Source organism: Podarcis pityusensis (genome assembly GCF_964106645.2).
Source record: "Podarcis pityusensis genome assembly, chromosome: 16".
In the NCBI taxonomy this organism is placed as follows: domain Eukaryota; kingdom Metazoa; phylum Chordata; class Lepidosauria; order Squamata; family Lacertidae; genus Podarcis; species Podarcis pityusensis.
Genome location: NC_138041.1, coordinates 38,563,869 through 38,585,124, shown reverse-complemented (window position 1 = coordinate 38,585,124; position 21,256 = coordinate 38,563,869). Strand labels below are relative to the sequence as shown.

The 21,256-nt window shown below is 43.9% G+C and overlaps 1 protein-coding gene across 9 annotated transcripts in view; it reads right to left on the bottom strand.

Moving 5' to 3' along the window:
* Positions 1-21,256, bottom strand: part of PITPNM2 (phosphatidylinositol transfer protein membrane associated 2) — a 212,604-nt gene that overhangs the window by 140,832 nt on the left and 50,516 nt on the right. Inside the window, exon 1 of one of the 9 annotated variants that reach the window (XM_080985038.1) lies at positions 15,042-15,313. The exons of 7 other annotated variants lie outside the window; for them this stretch is intronic. The gene's annotated coding sequence lies outside the window, so the exon portion shown is untranslated. Of the gene's footprint in view, positions 1-2,093; positions 2,618-15,041; positions 15,314-21,256 lie in introns of those variants that run through there. One more of the 9 variants, XM_080985037.1, reaches the window with a different exon arrangement.

The window sequence follows — 21,256 nt, the reverse complement described above, 5'->3', positions numbered from 1 at the left end:
GAGCAACAATATCATTGTGTTTTGCTATTATTATCTCTCACATAATTAATACGTGCAACAATAGGTCTCATGGAGACGCAGGTAACTTTTCATGGTTTTAATTTTGATAATTGAAGCACCTTGTTGCTATGGCAGCAGTTGCTATAAAAAATTAACATCTCCGCACATGCAGCAATGACTCAGTTCCACGTCCCCATCTCCCTCCCCCCCCCCTGCCCCACAGGCATCCAACAAGAAGCTGTTGCTTTGTGCAACTCGCAAGCCCAAATATATGCCCGGGGGGAGACAAAGAAAGGGGGGACCTCCACTTTAGTCAACATCTGCCAGGGTCACTGTTCTTCACCCATACCAATAACACTGTTTCCATAGAAACTCAAACGGAGAAGCATCAGGCATAAAAATAGCCCCCGTGAGCCGAAAATAACCATCATGTGTCATAAGCAAGAGATACGCTTCTAGCTGCGAGAGATATTTTTACTATCCCTTGTATCGCAAAGGCCGGACCAGAATTTTTTTCCGATCAAAGCAATGTAGCAGTTATGAACTTCTGCCAGTCGCCCTTCGCTGCCGTCACTCTGCTCTCTATGCAAAGGCTGCCCTTACGAGAACAATGACGTCAGGCTGGAAACCCAGCGGCTTCGTTTACTGGGACCAACTAATAGGGTGCAAGCTTTGGAGCTCAACTGAACTCTTCTTCCAGGAAACACAAATCTCATGAGTCCTGCTTAACTCAAAAGCTTGCTTAATTTTTAAACTATCAGCTTTATAACCAGCAGCTTCATTTAGGGAAGGGGTGCTCAGCCCACCCCTTCCTATTTTTCAGACCACATGTGATTGGTCTTCTGCAGCACCTATATAGCTCTTCCTACTCCCAGGGAAATCGTAGTTCTATGGCAGTAACAAGGGACCTTCCATCAATAATTCTGGGCATCTTCCTAAATGGAAGATCAAAAATCTATTTAGACAACGCAGCTTTTTTTACAATACAGCTTTGTCCACTGCCATAATATCACAAAATGATCACTTCAATCCTCAATCCTTTGTTTAAAAATTCCTGATGTTTGGCTGTGAGACCCAAACAGGGGAAAGAGATAGGCACTGACAAAGGTTAACACAAGGGCTTTTCATTAGCCAGAACTTCCCAGAACTCAGTTCCGGCACTTCTCAGGTGGGCCCTTTGCCATTACAAGAGAACAAGAGAAGCTTTCATGGTGAGTTCTGGCACCTCTTTTTCTAGAAAAATAGCACTGGTTAAAGCCCCCTCTCCTTTGCATCCCTTCTCAAAGCTCCCCCTTTTTATTAAGCTTTTGACTTAACCCAGTGGTACTTAAACCATGTGGTGCATCTGGAGAGGAGAACATACTTCCAGGGAGAATTCATTCTGGAAGCAGATATCTTTCTTCTCTGCCACCCAAAAACTTCGCTAGACCCTGGAAGGAAACCCTCACAGACCCACCAGAAGGGCTTCTTACTGCACCATCACTGCCCCCATCACCCCAATGTTTAGTTTGGTGTTTTTATGCATTTATGGTGTTTTTAGTTTGCAAGTTGCCCTGTGACCATGTCATAAAGGGGAACGAGAGCTCAGAAAGAACAGCTGTTTTGTTTTGCTTTGCATTCTCCCTGTTTCCCTCTACATCACTCTTCAGAGCAGAATCAGACATCCTGCTTTCCTAATCCTGATGCAGGATTTACTATCAAAATCCACAGATCTTTGCGTGCAACAACAGACAGTATGCACAGGAGACAGCTGCCTATGCAAGCACCTCTGCCTGTTCATTTAGGGAACCAATAGTTGCTGCCTAGAAGGTAGTGCAAGTGAAAATTCAGAAATGGGGAGGAGAGAGATGAATTTCAAAAAAAAGAAGAACCCAAGTCTTTAACCCCACAATACCCATCCCCAGCTAAACCCTGATATTCAACACTTTCTTAGCCTTGTCTCTCTCGCTGCTAAAATTCAGACTGTAGGTTCCTTGGGGCAGTATCCTGCATTGTTTCATTATATTTGTACCTGGATGGCATAAACAACAACCACAATACATTTTAGATCATATTCACCTTTGGCAGACAAGAAAGAAATCTGGTTTACTCACCTTAACCCCAACAGGCTTTCTTGCTTTAACTCTGATTAACTTCCCTGGAAGATCCAAGGCTAAATCTCCAACCAAGTTGCCATCCAACTGACTACCGAAAGCCCTTTGCCGGTTTCAGAAGCAATGTTTCTTTTAAAAACCCAAATGCAAGTAACGCAAGACAGCATTCTGAACTGCATCTCTGTCGCTCATGCAGTCCTAGAAAGGGTCATTTCCTGCTGGCTGGCTGAACAGCACCAGCCAAAATACTGCCGGGCAGAAGGAGAGACAACCAAAAAATCATTAACGTACACCCAGGCTTGCAGCCCTCAGCCCATTTGCAACCCGACAGACTTCCAGTAATAAACCTCCTTCAATCTGCTGAGGAAGAGTGATGACCCTCCCCAAACCCCGTAGTGAAGAAACAGTCCTGTCTTCCTGTCATTAGTTATTAAGGTAGATATTCTTTCCACAATTCTAATCCACAGAAAGATAAGCAGGGAAACACCAGCGGGAGACATTATTAACTCATCTCTGGGCTGGCTCATGTTCTAAAAGTGAATAAGGAGTTTTAGAAAAATGCACTTATCCCCTTTGCAGGACTGTTGCAAGAATGCATTTAATATATTACCCACCAAAAAACCAGCTAAAAGGAAACAGTTTGTCTAATAACCTCATATTTTCCTTGATTTTTTGACACTTTCAACAGCAGAAGTGAAACAGAATCCCACCAAAAAGGAGAGCAATGGATCATTGCAGTGCATGCAGCGTGCGTGTTTTTCTCTGTGCATGTGTGTGTGTGAGAAAAACACACAGAGCAAACTCTGAAAAGGAAGGAAACTAATTACAATGCATGCATTTGTTCTACTGGGGAAGTGATACAATGAGAACCACAGAACCAGAAGCCTCAGAGCTGACCTTTAAAAACCCATATGGCCAGACATGCTATTCATTGTTAAATAAGTACTGGGGGTGGGGGAAGATTTCATTTAATCAAACCTGCTTCTTTCCACAAAACTTGATAATGACAAATACATTTTAAACAATGGGTTCCAGGAACTGGTCGTTCACTGCGCCCCAAACCTCCTTCAAAACATCACAGAAGTTTAACCTTTGCTGACATATATTTCTGTTTAGCCCTCCCTCACACAAGCTGACCCCAAACTGATGTTTAATGTATTTAAATATAAAAACAAATCTTGCTCAGCCACGTGCTGCGCTGATTCTCCTACCATAAAAAGGTTGGTTTTTCTGCAGTGCTTCTCCTCCCTCTCCTTTTAATTTTTAGTTTCACTAAAAAAGCATTGGGGTTGGTTAGACCCCACTTAACGGGAGAGGGGACAGCTGATAACACTGAACACTCAACCTGCCGTAGGTCTAAGGGGGGGACAGGACATGCGGTGAAAAAAATCACAGAAAAGCTGTTCAGACAGTAAATCTAGCTAGGAAGGTCTATCATTCTCTCCTCCTTTTTTAAAGAATCGTGATTCTGAGAGAATTCTCAGTTGAAGGTGGGGAGACATGAGCAAAGGGCCCCATAGGAATTATCGCGGCGGCCATTAAGAGAAGCCTGACATCAGCCCCGCATAATTGTTCCCCTGTACTATGAACCATAACATTTAATGCAATTTTCTTTTTGACATTAAGCTGAAATCACTGTCAAATGCACCTCTTTACAGTATTTCACTTATGACTTATCAGAAAAGTCTGTTTTAAAAGCCAGATGTGAGAGGAAAGTGCATGGGGTGGGGTGGGGGGTCACAAATCCTGCTTTGCTTCTGAAAGCAAACTGAAAGACACGCTCTTTCCAAAATGAAAGCACTCTACCATCGAAACAGAGGTGGGGGGAATGGGAGAGGGGGGAGGTCTCTAGCTCAGCTGTAGAACGTGTGACCTGAATGCATGCAGAAGGTCCTGGGTTCAATCCTGGCATCTCCAGGTAGGGCTGGGAGAGGCTCCCCGTCTGAAACCCTGGAGAGTCACTGCCAGTCAGTGTAGACAATATGGAGCAAGGCACAACTGGTACAAAACAGCTTTCTATATTTCTGGGGGTGGGATGGGGGATTGTATTAAGACTGCAATCTAGCAGAGACATTTAAAAAGAGGAGAAAAATTGTGACAATAGATGAAAAAGCAAACATTTCTTTATCAGTACTTAAAAATACAAAAAAGAGAGTAAAAAACATGTTACAAACGTCTGTTAACAAACCTCGACTCTCAAGCTGCAGCAAGAAGCTCTCCATCTGCTCTCCTGGCTATATTTACTTTTCCCAAGCAACAAGTCATTTAAGGATCTACAAGAAGACAGCTGGGTTTTTTTAAAACCCACATTACAAAAGGATCCTCCTCCAGTTCTCTTACTGAACTGCCAGGTAACTCTGCGAACGATCCAGCATCTCCCCAGTGGAAGATTCTCTCTAAAGCAGCCCTCAAAGCAAATGGGTACCACACCATCCTAGCACCTCCCTCGTTCCTCCCCTGTGGACCACGTTATCATCGCATGAGCAGTGAGAAGTTCAAGGGGCAGCAGTATTGGGTTGGCATTTTGGAGCACTCAGTATACTTACAAAGCAAAAAGAGCAGAGCAGAGCTGGAGGCCGCCAGCAACCACACTCCTAGCAGTTGGCTGATCCACTGCCCCAAGCTCAAAGAGGGCCTCAGAATTGGGCACCTGCTAACTTTTCAGGTAGCGCTGTGGGTTAAACTACAGAGCCTAGGACTTGCCGATCAGAAGGTCGGCGGTTCGAACCCCCGCGACGGGGTGAGCTCCCGTTGCTCGCTCCCTGCTCCTGCCAACCTAGCAGTTCGAAAGCACGTCAAAGTGCAAGTAGATAAATAGGTACCACTCCGGCGGGAAGGTAAATGGTGTTTCCATGCACTGCTCTGGTTTGCCAGAAGCAGCTTAGTTATGCTGGCCACATGACCCGGAAGATATACACCAGCTCCCTCAGCCAGTAAAGCGAGATGAGCACCGCAACCCCAGAGTCAGTCATGACTGGACCTAATGGTCATGGGTCCCTTTACCTTTACCTTTTAACTTTGCGTCATTTGATCAGTTTCACCACTTGCTTCCGTGAACATTGGACCAAAGTATGACACTCTCTCAGCTAGAAAAGCATTTGTTAAGCAAAGAAATATACCAATTGGGACTGCTCTCAAGATGCTCCCAGAACTTTTACTCCCCACTTCAAAATACAATTTCTTTTACACGAATACCTTAGGATCAGTTCCCACCCCTTAACTGGGTGGAAGCTGCATTGGCTTTCCCGCAGCCTTTTCCAGCCAATAGCTCAGTCAGTAGAGCATGAGGCTCTTCATCTCAGGGTCATGTGTCTGAGCAACACGTTAGACAAAAGATTCCTGCATTGCAGAGGATTGGACTAGATGATCCTCGTGGTCCCTTCCAACTCTGCGATTCTATTATTCTATCTCCCTAACAAAACAAAGGCATGGGCAGGAATGGCTGGCCATGGGCATCTCCAGATGATCAATATCATTAGGCAACAAGCAAAAACTTCACCCAGGCCTTTGGCTAATTAAACAATCTATAGCCTTTTAAACTATGGAGGGGTATTGTTTTTGTTTGTTACTATGGTATGCATTTTGTGTTTGTATACTGTAAACCTCCCTGTGTTCCTTGGGTGAAGGGCAGTATTGAAATTTAGATAATAACAAGCAAACAACGAAGGACTTCCAGGGTGGCGCCATCAGTAATGGCGGATTCCCTCTGATCCGGAGGGACTGGCTCCACGGGAAACGGGTCTGTTCCGCTACGGCGAAGCGGGGACCCTCTAAAAAATCACAGGCGGATGAAGCCTGTGACCATGGGACTCGGCGGGCACCTTTTACGCCCCCCCAATTCGTAAAGGAACCCAATTACGGGCTCCGGAGCGAAGAGGGGTTAGTGGCGCGGTGCTGAGAGTTAACTGCTTCTTCCGTGGAGCGAAGCCGCACAGCCGTTGCCAGAGAGTGCTACCTTTTTCCTGGGACAATTTGGCTACAAAACAACTACCCGTGAGCAGATCAAATTTGGACAATTGGACTTTAAACAACGATCTGTGAGTAGAACGGAAAATTGGATTAAGAAATTCCTCTTAATTTGGCACTGAAGCGGGAAGGTCTAAACAGGAAGTCAGCCTTCCGTTTCTTGTAGATAGATTAAAGCAAAGACATGGCAAACTAGAGTGTAGAAAATCGTTTGTAAAGGATCAACTTCCATCATCTAAAATTACTGAACCCCCTTCGGAAGCAGGAGAAGAGGGGGGATTTTTTCCGGATTGTTTAAACCTGCAGAAGAGAGTGTAAGAAAAGTAATTTTCCACCGTCTTGAACCTGGGAGCAGGGTGTCAGGACAGACGTTTTTGGGAAAGTTCATTGACTATAGACAAATGTTTTTGACAGACAGTTAAAAGAAGAGAAACATAGTGATTCCATTGTGCTCTTTCGCAATTTAAAGGAACAAATACTGACAAAATATCTGAAAAAGGAAACTTTGTTGTTAGTTCTGCTGTTAAAAAAGAAATAAAAAAGAAAAGAGTTGGATACAAATAGAAGTTTTTCCCCTAGAGGGAGCTTGTGAAACTGTTACTAAACTTGAACTGGGGAGCAGCTGCAACAGATTAAGATTGTGGGAATAGACTTCTGACCTTTTATAACAATGTGCTCAGAGGCTCTGGTGTGTGCTTTCTGTAAAACAAGTGCTTTATTGGAACAGTTACATGAGAAGATGGAATTGATGACTGTTGCGATCAGAAATTTTGGACAGGTAGTGAGTATCTATATAGAACCCACTCAGGAATCAAATCAGGAATGTGCTCTGACAGATCAGATGAAGGAGGAGGTTGTGGCTGGACCCCGAGAGGCAGAGATGGAGGGAACTGTGGCCCAGCAGGAACATGAGTGGCTGGACCTGACGAATGAACCTGGAAAAAGCCAGATTTGGAGAGATAGAGTCTTGTTTGGTTTGGAGATGGGGGGCTGGATAGACCCCCCATGCAGGGATGTTTTGACTTTTCAAGTCTGGCGTTGGGTCGGGAGGAGTCTGGAGTTGTGGGGGTCCACAATTTTGGAGGGACCTTGAAAAATGTTTTTAAATATCACATGGAGTTCAGTGTGGACTATGGAAAAGGGGCTGATCTGTCGAGAAGGGATAAAAATACTGTCAAGCTGGAGTCTCCACGAATGAAAGGAGCAGAAGACAAAGTAAAGTACAGGTATAAATATGAAGAAGATCTGCGGAAGGGACATGGAAGAGACTTAAGGGCCTCGGACATAAGGTTACCAGGTTAATGAACTAGATGGATGGGACAGAAAGGACTGACAAAACCCGTGACCAGGAGGGAGAGACGTTGGATGAAGATTGGAGAAAGTTTCAAAAATTCTATTTAGGAATGTTTTCTAAAATTAATGAGTATTAAAAAAGATGTTGGAACGAAATTATTTGGCTTTAGCAGAAATGTTAAAAAGAACTATGCAAGAATATGTTATGGTTATGAGAAATTGGTATAGATAAGACTCAAGCTTTAAGTTTTAGGGTTTTTTATAGTAAGATAAGGTTAAAATAGATTAAGGTAATTTAATGACAGAATATTATGAAAAATGGGAAGGATTTGCTGTGATAATCAATAACTAGAATACAAAAAAGGGAGGGGTGAGGAGGTCGATGAAATAAGGTAATGACAGTTAAGGATTTGGGAATATTGGATCTGTTTTTAAACTTTTGTGGTTTATTTTTGTTTTTTGATTTTGATGTGTTGTGTGTTTTGTTTTTTGCTTTTTGCTTTTGATTTTTATTGACTTGTATTGTTTGATTGTGGTTTGTTTTTTCCTTGCTTTTTTCTTTTTTTTTCTTTTTGACTTTTCTGTAATCTTAAAATTCTTAATAAATATCATTAAAAAAAACAACAAGCAAACAACAACAATCTATTTATTGGATGTTTATCCTGATTTGTTATGCAGAGAATACGAATGTTATGCAGAGAATACGACAGACTTCATATGCTATGCAGAGAATACGACAGACTTCATATGGTCTTTACTGAGAATGCATTTGATTTGTTATGTAACAATAAGCACTCATCCTGATTTGCCTCTGGGGTGTTTATGTGCCTTCCCATTAATACATTGTTCATCCTACACTTTTCAGTGTTTCCCCATCACTTGTCCAACCACAAGAAGTCAGGCTGTGTTTTTTTTAAAAAAAAAAACCATTGTTGTGCCAGGGCAACAGCGCACTTCAATCCACTTTAATTGCACAAACCTACTTTTCCAGTGTGCACTTGAATCACTCCTGAAAAAGGCTAACAGTCTGGAGGCAACCCATGAATGATTTTGTTATGTGTCCTCAAGTGTGCTTCCACATGGAGGGTTGATTTTCTAAATGAGTTATTGAGATATTTGCAAGAGGGTCACTGGCAACAGAAGTTTTTTCTTTTACTTATCTGAGTTTCCCTGGATAGGGTAAATCTGAATTAAGGGGGAAGCAGAATATGGGTGACCAAAAAAATTTGTTGTTGTTGTTTAGTCGTTTAGTCGTGTCTGACTCTTCGTGACCCCCTGGACCAGAGCACGCCAGGCACTCCTGTCTTCCACTGCCTCCCGCAGTTTGGTCAAACTCATGCTCGTAGCTTCAAGAACACTGTCCAACCATCTCATCCTCTGTCGTCCCCTTCTCTTTGTGCCCTCCATCTTTCCCAATATCAGGGTCTTTTCCAGGGAGTCTTCTCTTCTCATGAGGTGGCCAAAGTATTGGAGCCTCAGCTTCACGATCTGTCCTTCCAGTGAGCACTCAGGGCTGATTTCCTTAAGAATGGATACGTTTGATCTTCTTGCAGTCCATGGGACTCTCAAGAGTCTCCTCCAGCACCATAATTCAAAAGCATCAATTCTTCAGCGATCAGCCTTCTTCATGGTCCAGCTCTCACTTCCATACATCACTACAGGGAAAACCATAGCTTTTACTATACGGACCTTTGTTGGCAATGTGATGTCTCTACTGTTTAAGCTGTCTAGGTTTGTCATTGCTTTTCTCCCAAGAAGCAGGTGTCTTTTAATTTCGTGGCTGATGTCACCATCTGCAGTGATCATGGAGCCCAAGAAAGTAAAATATCTCACTGCCTCCATTTCTTCCCCTTCTATTTGCCAGGAGGTGATGGGACCAGTGGCCATGATCTTCGTTTTTTTGATGTTGAGTTTCAGAAACTCAACGAAACTCGACCAAAGAAATACCCCCAAAAAACACCCTTTCATGCATGAGGCATTTGTCCCACTATAAACACCTGTCTGGAAGTACCCTGTTTTTGTATGAATGAGTTCAAGTTAACTCAGCAGGAGGTCTACATGAAAACTATGTTTTAGCCACTAGTCCATAGCCTGCCACCCAGTTGCTTCTGTCCTACTCAACCTCTGCTGACAAAAGGGGAATGTGAATGCCTTACTGCACTGGCCCTGCCTTATGTATGGAAACATGGCCATAAAAGAGGGTTTGCATACTAACAAAATGTGATAGGAGCATGCAACAGCTTCAGACACTTTGGCCTCAAATGACAGTCCACTGGAATATGGAAATGATAAACAAATAGTCAAATGTGCAACCAATTATTGGAAAAATCAGAGAAAAACTTTAAAAAAACACACAATAATTCTCCTCCCATTTATGGAACCTGTTGACCCACCCCTCTGAAAACAACATAGAAATGATTTGATTCCTCTCTTCAAAAGTGAAAAAGAAATCAATACTAAAAATTAAGACTAAAACCTATCCTTTGAGGAAAGGTTAAAGCATCTGGGACTTTTTTAGTTTAGAAAAACGGTGTGCAAGAGCTGACTTGGCAGAAGTTTGTAAGATGATGCATGCTGGGTAGAGAGTGGATAGAACTTGTGGACATCCAGTGACACTGAATGTTGAAGATTCAAGACAGACCAAAGAAAAGACATTGTTTATTAAATTTATATACCGCCCTATACCTGTAGCTCTCAGGGCAGTTCACAACATAAAATCACAATATAAAAAAACACAAAATACATAATAAAAACGAAGACAACCCCATAATCCCCCCATTCAGGGTATAGTAAAACTACGAACTCGTTCCCACAGGATGCAGCAACGGCCACCAACTTGGACGGCTTTAAAGGGGATCAGACAAACCTATGGAGGAGGAGAGGGCTATCAGTGGCTACTAGCCAGGATGGCTATGTTCTACTTTCACTGTCAGAGGCAGCAATGCTTCTGAATGCCAGTTGCAAAGAAGCCACAGGAGGGAAGAGGACTCTTGTTCTTGGATCCTGCTTGAAGGTTTCCTTTTGGGCTTCTGGATAGCCACTGTGAGAACAGGATCCTGGGCGAGATAGGCCTTTGGCCTGATCCAGCAGGCTCTTCTTATATTCTTACTAGGAAAGGTCTTGCTGCTGATGCACTGGTGCAAAAGCCTCTTCCCGGTTTATGTCAACTGGAACAGGGCTGCTGCTCAGCAGCTATTTCTGATACCTAAAATCACTATGAGTTTGTATTGAATTGCGTTGATGCATTTGCTTTTTGCTTTATTTATATGCTAGTGCATGTTCAAAAGTATTGTGGTGGCTGTAATGTTTGTTAATTTTAAATGCTGCCGTTATCAACCGCTCTGAGCGCAACGTTTTGTTGTTTTGGAAAAGCAGAATATAAATAGTAAATCATCAACAACAACGTCAATTAAAAAGTGGGTTCTAATTGTGCTCTGAAGCAGCTAAGCTACCCTCATGAAGACAAGGAAGCTGGCATTTGGTGCACTTGTTGTTTTATACACATGCTTCAAAATGTAGAGGCAGAACCCTGAGATGGTGAGATGGATGGGAAAACTTCAGGCTGCTGGTGTGTGACCCCATTTTTGTATATTCCTCATATAAAGCAAGAAGCAAAATCAAAGTCACACTGGAAAATACAGAACTAGTCTGTCAAGGAGAAAAGTCCTAAATCAGCCAGCTCCCTGCTCTGCTAGCTTTTTTAACACCCCAGAGTTTTTTCCACAAGGGAGTTTTGCAAAATGCAATCCTTCCACCTGCAGTCTAAAATACTACAATTTCTACCACCTCATTCCCACCTCATTTTGCTACAACGGAAGAAAAGGCCTAATTTTCTATGTGGGATTTAAAAAAATCCTAAAGGAAGGAATTGGGTGAACACCAAACTGCACTTGAGTGCTTGGAGCATTAAAGCACTCCAAGCGAGTTTTCCCAAGAGCTGGACTTAATGGTCAAAGGACTTTATGCCAGCTCTCCTGTCTCCACCTCCCAAGCTTTTGTTCTAATAAACCTGATTGTGGTGGAAGGAGAATAGATAAGAACAAACTGCCTTATGCTGAGTCAAACCACTGGTCCACCTTGCTCAATGTTACCTTTTTCATACAAAGCTATATAGTTAGCATAGGCACATTCCATTGGGGTGTGAAACCCAGGGAATCTTGCAAAAACACTCCGGGTGTACGGCTTGTGGGGTGCTCAGGTGCGTCAAATCAAGCACATCCTTAAGTCTGCTTGGAGGGGTGAGCCCTGTTGCTCGAGGTGATGAGCAATGCAGGGCTGCCACATGCAAGCGCACCATAAATGCAGCCCCTCTCTGCACAAAAAGTGGTGGGCAGTTCTCACAAGACAGCTAAAGTGCGCTCCCACTCTTGCAAGAACAGCTTTCCCATGCCTCTTCTGCCTGTATGCACCACGATGCTCATGGCCTGGACAAACAAGACAGTCTATCCCATTTTGCCACTTGAGGCAAACTGTGCCACCCCTACCCACTGGTGGGCCAGCCTTGTGGATAGAGGTGGGCATGGCTGGGGGTGCAGGCTGCAGCTCACTGGAAGGTGCAGAGAAGCAGCCTGTTAACCACGATGCACTGCTACAACTGAGCATGGGCAGGGACCTGCAAAGCCACTTTTTATTATTTAGATATGAGGGTGGGCCCGGGCCCAGCCAACGCCCCCCCCCCATGCACACACCTGTGATGGGAAGGGACAATAATCCCCACCTTAACAAAAAAACCAAAAACACTTAAGGACACAGTATTTCACACACTGTGAAAGGGTTTTAAAAGGCAAAGGTAAAAGGAAAGGGTTAGTTAAAAATTCTATCTGAAACTAAACAAAAAATAGTAACACCATGACTATAGGGCCATGCTTTCAAATTCATGTCTTGGAATATTACTATATTAGAAGATGAACAGACCAAAAAGGCAACTGGGTATTTTGAGCTCTACTTGTGAAACTGGGAGGAGTAAGGTAAGTCAATGAGGAGCACCAAGTGATTTCAGGGAAGTCAGGCTTGATTGGGAAAAGGAGATGGGGAGGGAAGAGGGAGCATTTTCCTCTTCATGGAATTGTAGAGTTGGAAGGGACCACAAGGGTCATCTAGTCCAACCCCCTGCAAGGCAGGAAACTTTACCCAAAGTGGGGCTCAAACTCACAATACTGAGATTAAGAGTCTCATGCTCCACCAACTGAGCTATCCCTTCAATCACTTTTGTGTCATGTATTTTAGACCAAAACCCTGAGAGAGGAACTGCTCTTTTTCTTTATTGGTCAGTAAGCTGCTCTGGGAGCCTTTTGGCTGAAGAGCAAGATAAAAACAAAAAGTAAATTTTGAGAATATATTAGTGAAAGTAACATATAAATATACAGATTATAGCTGAGCAAATAGCTTCCAAAAATGGCTTCCAAAAATGCATACATTAGACAAAATACATACTAAAATGCTGATGAATTTTCATGAGGACGTCTTTAAAAAAAGAAAAGTCACAAACTGATGTGGAAAATCTATTGTGCTGAACTTAAGGCTGGCAAAGTGAGGAAGAGAGAGAAGCCAAAACTGACGGATTCCCCCATCTCTCACTGCAAATACTTTGAACTACTTTTCAAAGGCCTGCTTTGAACTGTTGCTAAGAAAGGAAAACTTGCTCCCCCCCCCCCCAATTCATCTTTAACCCTAAAAACAAACACACACTCTTTGTGGCTCTTAAATCAACAGATGGCAAACTGCTACTGAGTAGAGGCAAGTGTGAAAGTGGCGGCAGTGCTGGGGGGGGGGTGCTTATGAAGTTGGTTCGGTGCAAAAAGAGAGGTTCTGCAAGTTTGTTTTCTTGTTCTCATCTGTCAAACATCAGAGGGCCTTTGGATTTTCCCTGGTTTCGACAGAAGCAAACAGTCTTGTGTTCCAACCACACTCTTTGAGCAACCCAGATTACAAATGACGACTCATATTACTCAATGCAATCAACATCAAAGCTTCTTCCCTGGTTCCACAGATCTCAGCTGCAAGCACCACTCCCATGAGCCTACCTGCTTTCAATACATCCCAAACACGCTCCCTTGTGTCATACACTGGCATCTGAAAAATTACGGCAGACCCAAGTGAGTGGCAACCCTGATTGATGGCTGACTACTGTGATTCCTCACAAATACTCATTCCCCATCTGCAAGTCACAAACCCCAATTCCACAGCACCGGCAAAGAGAATTGCTACTACAAACTTCTCCAAGGCAGACACATTGTGGAAAGGCACTTACAGGGCCAATTAGGTTCAAGGTTAACCTAAAAGGCAAGACCTCTTCATCTATATCATGGGAAGCCAACATAATGTCCTTCAGATACTGGGGAACACAACTTCCAGCAACCCCAGGAAGGCCAATGGCCCAGGGCTGATGGGAGTTGTAGTCCACAGCGACTGAAGGGCAATATGTTGACAACCCCTTTGAGAGAGTAAGGCCTGGAGACACATAATAATAAAAACTAACAACAACAACCAGAACAGCAGCGTGAGATGCACTAGGTTGCTATACACACGTTCGCAAGCGATAAGCCATGGGGCAATAAGCCATCCAAAGGTTAGGTTAGGTTCATCAAATGTATGTATTGCATCCTATTATGAAATTCCTCCAGCTATTTACAACCAAGTAAGAAATACAATAAAATCACATCAACATATTAAAAATGGTTTTAACAATGCAATCCAGGAAACTATGTATTTGCTTGGCATAAAAATGAGGACAAGGTTGGTGCCTGATGGGCCTAACATGGGAGAGAAAAGGCCCCCAAACCACCTGTGGAAGGCTTTTTTAAAATGTTTTTAAAATGTTTTAATATTATTCATTATATTTTAGACTCTTTGCTGTTTTGTTAATGCTTGGATTAACTGGCCAGTTTTTAAAACAACAACACTGTTATCTAACTTTTTTTTTACACTTTTCTTGTTTGTAACATGCTATTTTGTGTCTTATTATATTTAAGCTGCCTTCCAAGGCATATACCCAAAAATAAGGCCCATAAATAAATTTATAGCTAAATAAAATAATAATAAATTTATTACAAGTGGCACATATTCATTACCATTTTCACCTTCCTGGGGGAGAGGAGAAATCACAAGCACATATAAACCATGAAACATGGCCCCAGGGTCTGGTGATGTTAGAGGCATTGCCCAATAGGTGCTCTTTGCAGCTAGCTGCTCCCAAGTTGATACTCAACTGTGTCAAAAACCTGCAAATCCATCCATCCCCACCTACTGAAAAACAAACCCTCAAGATGAACAATATACACCTAACCTGTACTACAAGGGTAGCAACGTTGCTATCAAATTACTCCAACATGTAAAAATACATTTTTGCCCTAAGCCATATTATATTTTCACAGTCTTCCCCATAAACTGTTCAAATAAGAGCCACCTTTGTTACAAGGCAGCAATAAGTGAGAAGTAAAATACATACAAGTCACTTGGTTACCAATGACTCACCTGCCGGACAGGTTGGAACAATACTAGCCCATTAAAAATTTCCTCTTGGAAAGGCCAACCTGCCTCTCTATTGTTCCACCTCTGAATCAGGTGTGTAGATATTTATTATCAAAATTGCTGGTGGTTTAAGAGAGAAAGCAAGGGTGCCACCCCTGATGCTTAGTTTTACCAGCTGACAAAAACCAACCGTGTTGTCACCCTGCATTTGCAAATTACCTTTTGGAAAAAACCTGAGAGCGGTGTTTGATCGCGTTTCTTTTTCACCCTGGCTCCCAAAGCGTTCCCTCGTTCTGCCATCCTTCACTAAGAAGCCTTGCTGAACTGCTGTGGCCACCGGTCTCATCACTGCACACTCTGGTGACAGACAAAGCCCAGCAAAACATCCATGTCCATGGACAGGAAAGCCCAGTTGAAGAGAAGGGATGGGGAAGGGAGGGGAAGGCAGGGGAAGGGAAGAAGGGAAGGAAGGGGGGAAAGACACGGGAAATAAAACGGATTCTCTGCTCTGCAGGGAACACTAAGCTATGTTGCCATGGAGAAGCGGGGAGCTGTAAAAAATGAACAGAGGTACTCCTTAGAGAGCGAGACTCTGAGGCGGCTTGCAAAGGCACCACTTTGCAGGGGAATAATCCTGAGTGAAAGGCAGGCAGCAAAAGAGGCAATGTCAGAAACAAAAAGAGTCCCAGACTGCAAGAACAAGAGGCTGGAAGGATGAAACAGTGCCCCAAATGGTGCAAAGATCTGGAGCACTGGCACTGCCCGTGACAAAAGGACGCCTTTTGCTTTTTCACCTATGGGACTTTTTACTAGTTTGCAAATGGTGGGGGTGGGAAGATGACAGAGGGAAGGCAATGTTTCTACAATTAAACATAGTGTGGAAGAAAGTGGGTATTGCTTTATTTTATTTACAGTGGTACCTCAGGTTAAGTACTTAATTCGTTCCGGAGGTCCGTACTTAACCTGAAACTGTTCTTAACCTGAAGCACCACTTTAGCTAATGGGGCCTCCTGCTGCCGCCGTGCCGCCAGAGCACGATTTCTGTTCTCATCCTGAAGCAAAGTTCTTAACCTGAAACACTATTTCTGGGTTAGTGGAGTCTGTAACCTGAAGCATATGTAACCTGAAGCGTATGTAACCCGAGGTACCGCTGTATTTGCGTACCTTCCATTTAACAACGTCTCTAGGCAACTAATAATAAAAAGTTACAAACCACTAAAAACAAGCAAGTGCATGAAAAGGTTAAAAAATAGAGCAAAACAACCACAGTATTAAAGTAAAAGAACTAAATAAATAAAATCAGCAACAGCAAAACATAACCCAGCTGAACCTAAAGAGGCTGAAGTTTTGTGCTTAAAAAAAAACAAAACTGGAGGTTTCTTCTTGGTACAGCCAGACATCAGATGCTCATTTCTGATCCACCGTGGGAGCCTAATCTTGCTGGGGGAGAGTCAAGGAGGAGCAGCCCCCACCACTCCTGATCCACCCTTTTTTAACATAAGGCGTGGAAACGATGCCTTATGAGGAACGGCTAAGGGAGCTGGGCATGTTTAGCCTGGAGAAGAGGAGGTTAAGGGGTGATATGATAGCCATGTTCAAATATATAAAAGGATGTCACATAGAGGAGGGAGAAAGGTTGTTTTCTGCTGCTCCAGAGAAGCGGACACGGAGCAATGGATCCAAACTACAAGAAAGAAGATTCCACCTAAACATTAGGAAGAACTTCCTGACAGTAAGAGCTGTTTGACAGTGGAATTTGCTGCCAAGGAGTGTGGTGGAGTCTCCTTCTTTGGAGGTCTTTAAGCAGAGGCTTGACAACCATATGTCAGGGGTGCTCTGATGGTGTTTCCTGCTTGGCAGGGGGTTGGACTCGATGGCCCTTGTGGTCTCTTCCAACTCTATGATTCTATGATTCTATGAACACCCCATGGTCAGGCAGGCAGTGTACTAAGCTGGAGCCCAGTAGTAATGGATAAACTGAAAAAGGTGGTGATACCCACAAATGAATCCTGTGTGCTTAAGGAAGTACTGCAGCAGAACTGGAGGAGGCCCAAACTGGAGGAGGAAGGAGGCACTGAGGGATAGATAAGCACACTGCAGGGAGAGCAGAAATCTGAGAATACCTAAACAGCCAAGGCCCAGCCCAGCCTCACTCAGACACAGGGAAGCCTTACCCAAGGGCACGGATCTGATTTTCCAGAGCTAAGAGTCACTTGCTCTTCTTCTTACCCACTGAACTGCAGCAAGGTACGTCTTCCAGAGCTTAAGAAAAGCTGGACCAAAGGCCCATCGAGTCCAACATCCCGTTCTCACAGTGGCCAGCTCCATGTCCATGGGAGGCCAGTGGCTTTATGAAGAGAATCAGCCAGCCTTCCCCAGCTGCCACCCCAGAACTGAATTTTGGGGCAGCTGCAGACTTGCTGGCAGGCTGCTAAGCATAGGTGTGGAGGATGACTTCCTTCTCCCTTCTCAAAGCAGTCAACCACAAAAATGAAGAACATTCTGTCCAACATTTCTCCGATGAAAATAGGAATGTCCTATTCTATTATTATTTCTTCTTCTTCTACTACTACTACTACTACTACTATTATTATTATTAATAATAATACCTTGTCCATCTGACTGGGTTGCCCCTGCCACTCTGGGCAGCTTGCAACATATATAAATCATAGTAAAACTATCCAGGGCTACCTTCCAATGTCTTCTAGAGGTTGTATAGTTACTTATTTCCTTGGCTTGGGGGTCACATAACTCTATATCCTCCAACGTTTCTCCGATTAAAATAGGGACTTCCTAAGGGAAAACGGGACATTCCAGGATAAAATCACACTCCTGCAGTTGAATCACAAAGAATGAAACACAAAATTGCATTTTAGGTTTCCATACAATGATGTCAGACCATTCTTGTTCCTCCAGGCCAAATAAGTAAGCTAATGAAAAGGCAATTGCTGTGTGATCTTTAATTAATACTTGCAGCCATAGCTTATCTTTGTGGCAGTTTCAGTAACTCCTGCTCTCCCACAGGGCAGGGCAAACTTCCTAACCCCAGGAAACCCTATGAATGCTGATCCCTCAGCCAATAGACCCTAAGCGTCTTTTGTAGAATCCTTGCACACTTGGGAAAGGGCCAAGGCGCAGTGGCAGAGAAGGATTTTGCATGCATGATTGGGAAGTCTTGTGCAACAAACCTGCTTCCCCAAAAGATCTGACTTTTCGCAGTGAGGAAAGCGACGTAGAAAAACCCAGAAGTGTGAGGTAATAGTGGTTTTGAACCAACAGCATTTATCCTCCCTGCAAACAAGTCAGCATCAATGCTCAATAAGCAGGTCACCCTGTGTTCTAATTCAGAGGACTCTGTGACATATTCTAGAGTGTACAGACTCCCATTCGACGCCACAACAATCCCCTGTGTTTGTGTAATGGAGGGGGAAGATGAATATTGGTTGGCTCAGTCAATTAAATTAACACTTTTATATGCTTCAGTTTTAACTCCTTCCCAGGGTGGCATCCAACAATCATAACTGGTCAACGACTAAATGACACATCAAAACAGCAGAAAAAATAAACAAGATCAAAATTTGTGCAAAACAACTTGGATGGCATACACAGAAAGGCTTTGGCCAAAAAGGGAGCACAATCTCAAAATGATACAGGGAGAACTGAATTTACAAAATAGTAAAATGCCCTCATGGAGCTGCTCTGACTCAGAGTAGACCATGCTCGACTGGGTGGACAAATAGTTTGACCTGGGATAAGGCGGCCTCCCTAGGAAAGTTAGGGCCTTTTCTGCTGTGGCCACCAGACTTTGCAACGGCTTTTCTAGCAAAACCTACCTGGCCCCATCTTTCCTCACTTTTCAGTTGACAGCTAAGAAGGAACCTTTCAAGCAGATTTTTGGAACTTGCCTCTTAGCCTGAGTTACTGCTGCTTTATTAACTATTGCTGCTGTTTTAATATGACTGAAGGGGATTTAAACTGTTTTAAGCCACAACATTTGTCTGTAATGCCTTTGTTTATAATATCCCAGCATTGCTCAGGAATTCTACAAATTCTACAAAACCAAAAAATTACTTTCAAAATTTTTGAAATCAGTGATTAAAATCAGTCAGGGCCGGCCTGCCCATGAGGCAGGATGAGGTAGCTGCCTTGGCCGGTGGAAACACAAGAGGTGGTGCCCCACGGATGCCTCACCCACCCTGCCACGTCTGCCGCCAGCAAAAAAGGTGTGGCCGTGGCATCCAGTGAGATCTCGTGAGAACCTGGCACCACCATTTTGTGGGCTACTTGACCCAGGTAAAGAAAGCTTCCGTGGCAGGGGGAGGGGGCAGCAGCTTCCCATTTCTCTTCAGGACAGAAATGGGACAGTCTGCCCCCTGAAATTAGTGCAGTTTTGAAAAGTTCTGTCTGCCATCTCTATTCAAAATTGTGTCCAACAGTTCCCAAAGAGAGATGAAAAGCTCCTCCTAGACTTTGGGAACTATCATGAAAATTTTGGTTACAATATCTTAAGAGGTATGCAACACATAGAGGGCAAAAGGCTTTTCAAAATATATTGTAGATATTTTATAGTTTCTTTTGTTCTTTTGGATACTTATTGACCGTGGCCATATCTTGACACAGAGACAGTATACAAAAGCTCCCCCCCCAATATTAATAAAACGTTTTGTTATTTGTTCAACAAAAGCAGAGCTGGGAATGGCCGCTTACCATCTTGCCAGTGAGCGGCTATTGCAGCCCAACACAGCACCTCCACTTTCACCCGGACACGTAGTGCCATTTTAGGAATGTTCTTTCCGCCACTCCAGCTGCCGCGGAGGCTCACGGGTTCCTGCCAAATCCGCAGCGGCCCTGGAGGGGACGGGCCATGGCCATTTACTTAGCCCAGCCGACTACTCTGCACAGCACCCAGTCAGCGGGGAGCGTCACCCACCCTTCCCCTCCCTTCATTCATACTTGATTACAGTGGTACCTCGGATTAAGAATTTAATTCGTTCTGGAGGTCATTTCTTAACCTGAAACTGTTCTTAACCCAAGGTACCACTTTAGCTAACGGGGCCTCCTGCTGCCGCCGTGCAATTTCTGTTCTCATCCTGAAGCAAAGTTCTTAATCCGAGGTACTATTTCTGGTTTTGAATTATGGTGCTGGAGGAAACTCTTGAGAGTCCCATGGACTGCAAGAAGATCAAACCTCGCCATTCTGGAGGAAATCAGCTCTGAGTGCTCACTGGAAGGACAGATCCTGAAGCTGAGGCTCCAAGACTTTGGCCACATGTTGAGAAAAGAAGACTCCTTGGAAAAGACCCTGATGTTGGGAAAGATGGAGGGCACAAGGAGAAGGGGACGACAGAGGACGAGATGGTGGGACAGTGTTCTCGAAGCTACCAGCATGAGTTTGACCAAGCTGCAGAAGGCAGTGGAAGACAGGAGTGCCTGGCGTGCTCTGGCCCATGGGGTCACGAAGAGTCGGACACGACTAAACAACAACAACAACTATTTCTGGGTTAGCCAAGTCTGTAACCTGAAGCGTCTGTAACCCGAGGTACCAGTGTACTGCTCTAACCCTTTCCTTTTCAGCTAGGAGCGCTTTGCTGAGGTCTTTTGGTGGTTACCGTATTCGGAGCCGGGAAGGAATTTCCCCTGCTCTGCAGGTTTCGCCTTCTCTACAGCACTAGTCAGAACTCTGGCAGTTTAGGCCTTGGGTGGAATCCTATTGCATTTCATCCACCCCGTTCCCTGTGGCGACATTAAAAGGGTACCCCATTAGAGGGGACTGGAGGGAAGTCTCTGTCCGTAAAGCCAAGTGCATAGGGCTAGCGGGCCACAGAGCTTCCCTCAGCATTTGGGGGCCATCCACGTAAACCTGCGTTTTGTGATGGATGCACCCCTGAATAGAACCTGTCATGCCTCGATCCTCCAGCAGGGGGGCTGAGAGGGACACACGCCCAATGCCTATGCCAAAGCTTCCTACGTCTGAAATCAATAAAATTGTGCCCATTTAAATCCCAGACAGTTGTTGTATCCATTCATTTTCCACTCAGCATGCCGGGAAGGGGGACTCTGCGGCTGGGAACCAATTTGCACCATAAACAGATTAACAGACAGAGAGGATGAACAAATGAAAGAAAGGTACATGCAAAACAGAGAACAGGGATCCAACATCTGGGTTATATTCTCCCTGTAATGAGCACACTGTCAACAGGACAGAACCCTGTCAAGCAAATTACAAAGCAATGAGGTTTTATTCACAGGGTGACAAGTCAACAGCCCATCAGTTAATTTTAAGAACTGACTACATACTCAGGCCTTAAATAAAATAAACCAGCTGTCTTCGCACACACACACAAAATTGGAACATAAAACAGAAGGCAACTAGGACTGGTTTTTCTTGATTTGACACCCTGGGATTAGAAGGCCTTTACATCAATTCAGTCTCT